This window comes from Neophocaena asiaeorientalis, unplaced genomic scaffold (genome assembly GCF_003031525.2).
Source record: "Neophocaena asiaeorientalis asiaeorientalis breed wild unplaced genomic scaffold, Neophocaena_asiaeorientalis_V1.1 scaffold150, whole genome shotgun sequence".
NCBI classification, from domain to species: domain Eukaryota; kingdom Metazoa; phylum Chordata; class Mammalia; order Artiodactyla; family Phocoenidae; genus Neophocaena; species Neophocaena asiaeorientalis.
The window spans coordinates 9,170,786-9,176,785 of NW_020176571.1; positions in this window are offsets into that span (position 1 = coordinate 9,170,786).

Below are 6,000 nucleotides of genomic sequence, written 5' to 3' on the forward strand. Positions count from 1 at the left end.
ACTACAGGTAATTTAAGCCAATGAGCCTCAGTGATAAAATTTACAAACCCACCAAGTCATTACATCTTCAAGAGTCATCACAGTGGACTCTGGACTCAGCTTCGGAAGAGCAGGCATACTGGTCCTAGCTTTGGAGCACTCAGCCTTCCCTATCTCAGGACCTCATCTGCAAGAGGGGATAATAGCGTTCGTCTCGAAACGGTGGTCTTATGAGGGTCCAATGTGATGACACCAGAGAAGCTGCTTTCAAGTATGTAAAGTATTGTGTTAATCAGGGATGTCTTGTGTTCTAATAGAAACCAGTAACAAACTAGCTTGGAGCAAAATGAGAGGAGTTGTTTTACAAACACAGGCTGTCCCACAGAACTGAAATCCAGGGAGTTGGACCTCCTGAGCTGCAGGATCCAGAAACTGGGGAGTTTGGGGGTGCTAAGTGTTATCTGTCTTTCTAAAACCCGTGGTCTCTCTTCTCTGCCCCTCTTTGAATGTCCCTTTCTTTCTTCTGACGCTGCAGGCGATCTTAATCTGCACCTCCATCACACATGTGCCAAAGACAGCTTTCTTAAAACTGCTCTTTGAATTCCAAATCTACATTACCTTATTAATCTCTAATTTACAGTTTACTAATTGAAGTTTCTGAGACTTGGTTTCAAATTTTCAGGAGAGAGAATTTGGTTGGCCAAATTCGGGTCAGATAGATACAGCCTCTCCCCTCCTCTGGTCACCTTCAGAAAGAGAATCGGGGGAGTTCCCTGGTGGCCTAGTGGTTAGGATTCTGGGTTTTCACTGCCGTGGCCCGGGTTCAATCCCTGGTCTGAGAACTGAGATCCTGCAAGCCACGTGGCTTGGCAAAAAAAAAAAAATCTAGAGAATGGGAACAATGGGATATAATCTCTCAGCAGAAGAGCCTAAGGGAGCAGACTTTCTGAGAAGGGAGGATGGGACAATGAAGAAACAATGAGTGTTACACAGCTCAAATGTGATGAAGAATATTGAGGACACCACACACATCCTTATTTCCACACTTTTGAAAGCTTTAATCTACTCAGGATCTGCTCTGGCCATATGATTACTGGCACATTTGTAAATATGGACAGGTCTCAGAGAGCCCCGCCAACCATAGCATCCTTTCACATTATGTGTCAGATTCATGTCTCCAATATTGTCTCAGTTGCCCTCTTAAGGAACATAACCTCTTATACTTTTATCCCACAGGGATCCAGTTAATTTCAATGCACATACTGTCTGCATCAAATCAAATTCTTAATCTTCCCTATTCCCTATCTCCCAAACGTTTCCCTCTGTATTAGCTCGGATTGACTATAAAATGTTATAACAAATGGACCTCCAAAATATCACAGTTTAACAAAATAGAAATTCATTTTTTCTCTTGGGTCAGATCAGGGACTCAGGTTGATGGTGGCCCTATCACCTTCAACATGTGGCTTCCAAGGTTACAGCAATATTCACCTTTACAGCCCATGGGAGGGGGAAGAGAGAAGCAGAAGGGAAGGAGTCATGTGATAGGTTTTATGCACTAGGCCTGAAAGACACATATCACTTTGGCTTACATTCTGTTGGAAAACACCTAGCACCAGGCCACATCCAACAGTAAAGGAGGCTGGGAAATTTAGAGTAGCTGCGCAGCTGTATGCCCAGTTACAATTCCGATACTGAGGAAGAAGGTGAGGATGGAATTTGGTGGACAACTAACTCTCTATTACATCATCTCTCTGTGTTACTTCTCTTAATTAATGGCATTATTCTCTCAAATACCCAAGCGTGAGTCCTTAAAGCCATCCTCCATTTCTTCATCTTTCTCCAGCCCCTGTATCTGTTCTGACTACCTAAGCAAGCACACATTCATTCCTAGTTTCCCATTCCCTCCTCTGCAGTACAGCTTAAGGCCATTGTATCTCTTGCTCGAGCAACTGCAATCAGCCTGCAAAGTCACCTGCCTGTGTCAGCCCCTCCAGGCTCATCACACCCATCCTCTACTCTGCTGTCAGATGCCACTACTGAACACAAACATCTGATTGTCCAAGACGGCGTGGGCTTCTTAACAGTTGCCTCCGCTTCCCGTCAAGGCTGTGCGCACCACATACAAAGCACCTGCAGCTGTGCCTTCGTAGCTCAGTAGCTCACACAAGACAGCCTCCTATTCTCTGTTCCAAACCCTCTTATTGTGGTCTCGTGGCTCATGCTTCTACCCTCTTGCCTCACACCCATACTCTGTCCAACAACCAGCTCCCTTTGGGTTAAGACCATAATGGGACGGTCCACCCAGCTTTCATTCAGCTGTGTACCTAGACACTGTCTCTCAGGGCCCAGGCTTGCTCCGGGTCAGGAGACAAGTTTGGACAGTGATCACGATATTCTTTTCACCAAATGCTCCATTGCTTACTGAATAAAACATTTTTTTTTTAGCATGTCATCCATACAGCTGCCACCGTCTGACCCCATCCGCCAATTAACACCCCTGCCAATACATCTTTGTAATCTTCTTGACATTTTCCTCATTCTTCAAGACCTGACTCATATCACCTCCTTGAAGGCTTCCTCTTTCTCCCTCCTCTGTACTCTGTCTTTGGACTGCATTCTTCCAGGTTTTGCTTTCTGTCTCTGGAGTTTTTGTGCACATGGTGGTCTCCCCATCTAGGAGGTATACTCCCTAAAGGCAGGGACTGTGACTTCTCATCCTTGGGCTGCTGAGAATACCGCCTAGGGGAATACCTTACACATGGTAAGAGCGCATCATTCCACTGCTTAGAACCTCCTAATGCTTCAGTGGCTTCCCCTATCACTCAGTCATTGATAAAAACCCTCCAGAGGCCTGCATGGCCTCATATGAGCAGATGTTCCGGCTGCTACTCTCCCCTTGCTCCTCCATGTTCCTTGAACACATCACACAAGACCACACTTCAGAGCTTTTGTGTTTGCTGTTCCCTTTATCGGGACACTCTCCCCAGATATCTGCATGGCTGCTCTCTCTTGAGTCCTCGGGGCATCTCTCCAAGGCCACTTCCTCAATGAAGCCTTCCCCGACCATTCTAGTCCCACTGGGACCTCACGACACTCTCCTTCTCCCTCCCTTGCTTGTTTTTTCTCCACAGCATGTATCACCTCCTTATACAGTGTATATATTTCACTCATGTATTACTGTGTATCATCTGTCTCCTCTCCCCCTACTAGAGTGTAAATTTCATCCTAGTTTAAATCTGTTTGTTTACTTCTGTATCCCCAGGGCCTCGGATATCAAAGGCACTCAACAAATCTTTGTTGAAATAAAGAATAAGCAAATTAATAGAAGATGCTCAATAAATATTTATTACATTGAATGAAAAGTGTCAGAAACAGACGACTGTCAAATTGCCAAACTCTAAAAACATGTCGGTTTAGAAGACTAGTGAAATTGAGTGAACGTTGCCTCACCATAAACACCCTGGAGGAAGGATTAAAATTGTGTGCTTGTGGTGGGAGGGGCAACAGAGCAAGGAAACCTGCGCCTTCGCAGAAATTTGGGGCTGCCTGACTTCCCCCCTGCGAGGACCACGGACCACACCTGGGAGGCGAGCTTGCCCTGCCGCCCCGCCGGGACGCTTGGCTACCACACAGGTGTTTTCTTTTAAGTTATTTTGGGCTTCCTCTCTCTCCTCAGCTGGTGAAGGACACGCAATCTTGGGTGGCTTATGGGACGCCTCTCAGCTCTAAGGAGAAAACTACCAGGAGTGAAAATGACAGCAAAAACATCACCCAGGACTAGATTCTGGGTCTTGGGCCAGCAGAGCCCTTTTTAGAGCAGTGCCAGTGGAACTTTCTGTCTTCTCCCCAGGCTCCGCCTTTACGCTGTTTATTGGAAATTCTTCTCCCCAGCTCAGTCTTTTAAAGCCGCCGCCTACTTTCCGCAGGAGGATGGCGCTCTGAGCTCCCAGTTCCCTCTTCCCCCGGGGACTCCATAGTATTTTTTCACGCTTCGTCGCTACTACAGCAGACGCCTGCCTTCTCATTATTTGCTGTGCAGATCTCCGGTGCCTTGACTGTAAACAAAACACTTTAGATCATAGCAAGGTCGGAGTAAGCACAGCCTTTCTGCTGGCAGCCAGACGTCTTAAGGTGGCGTGACTGTGACTCGTTTACTTTTCAAGATTAACAAAGCGACAAAATGGTGGTCCTGCATATTAGTTGAAGAAATATTCAGGGTGTGGAGGGGATAGAAGTATTCATTTTTAACTTTTCTGTAAGATATTAATTCCACGAATAAAATCAAACATCTGTGGCAAGGTGCAATACTCTAGACTATCTCCATTTACATAGATGTGGTAGTTTGTGTATTTATGCATCTGCATTGATGCTTATATATAATATAGAATTCCGGTGTAGTCTAGCAATTGTGTAAAAATTTCAACAATGATCTAATTTCAGGAATAGGGTATAAATTATGGTATTGAGACCTACCCTAATTTTCCTGTCCCTCTCCCCCTCTTCTCCAACTCAGCAAACTAAGTGGGGCGTTCAATGTAAAAAAATAAAGAAGATGAGACCTTTTACTTTGATCCCAGGTGAAATGTTTTCTGTCGGTCAGGTAGGAAGTCCCGACCTTGAAACAAATTTTGGGCACTGCCTCCCTCACTGCTCTCTGGGTCTCACCCTGCCCTTTTGGCATCTGCATTTTAGTCAAATTAGTGCCAAGGTCATACCAAAGGCCAGTGACAGCTGTATTAAAATATCAGGGACCACAGGCCACGTCAAGGAAACATCTGCAGGCAGCCCAGGTCACGAGAAGGAGCCATTTTGAATCATTTGTAGGAGAGGGACATAGGCGAATCCAGACGAAATCCCAGACCAGTTGGGGTCATCAGGAGGGAAAGGAACAGAAAATGAACCAGCTTTAGAGTCAGGAGACCTGCCTCTAGTCTGCTACCAACTGGTTATGTGTCCCTGGACAGGAATCCTCTCGGTCTCTATTTCCTCAGTGGTAAAAAAAAGAGAGGGTTGAACCACAGGGTTCCCAAGGTCCCTCCCAGCTCTTACATTCTGGAGTGTATGAAGCAAGGCAGGGACACAAAGTGGACGAATAATACGTGGTTAAGAAAACAAGTTAAAAGTCAAACTCATTTGTAGCATAGACGCCCAAGAAAACTGTTGTGTACAATTGCCGTTGTGTACTGTTAGAACTGGAGATTAGTTTTCAGTAAAATGTGTAACTTTGACCCAGACCAAGATCATACACGGGGTTGGGGGGAGGCAGTTAAAGACTGGGCTCTGTTTCAGATATGACAGCCCTGTCCATCCTGTTTTAACGTCCATCACCTTGCTCAAGATCATATTGCTTAGATAAATTTCAAGTTGCAAAGGGGAGCAGAGAAATGCCCAAGTAATCATCAGACGTGAGAACACGGTGGTGGTGGTTTTATACATCACTTCACAATCCGGACTTCCCGGTTACTTTCACTCTTCGACGACCTGCAGCCCTCTAAAGGCGTCACTTGCATCTGAATGGTGTTCTGGGTGGGTTCCGAGAAGTGAGTCTGGTGGGAGAGAAAGGTGGAGGAAGGAAGGAACTGTTGTATTTGGCGGCGGGGAAACTGCTACAACCCGGCAAAGAATTGAAAAATACAAAGAAGAGACGAGTTCCCACACGCAGCCCGTGTCAGTGGCCTTAACTGTGACTGGGAAGCAAGAACCTGGGCCAGGGGTGTAATCTCTCTTTTTTTAAACTAAATGTGTCTGAGGCAGTTACAAAGCTTATTGGGGACTTGGGAGACCAGTCGACTTTTTGATCTGGAAATTCTTTCTTATTTTTTACTGAGGGAGAGCTTGGGCTCAGAATACATTATAAGTGCTGCGTCTCTTCCAGGCTAATTTATAGAAAGCCGTTCGCCGTGGCTTCTCCCCTAAGACCCCTGCCCCCCCAGACTAGCACAGACTTCTAGGTTAAGGGTGAGCTAACCACTGCTCACCCCCACCTAAGTAAGTCACCCAGGCCGAAGGGCTCCCCGC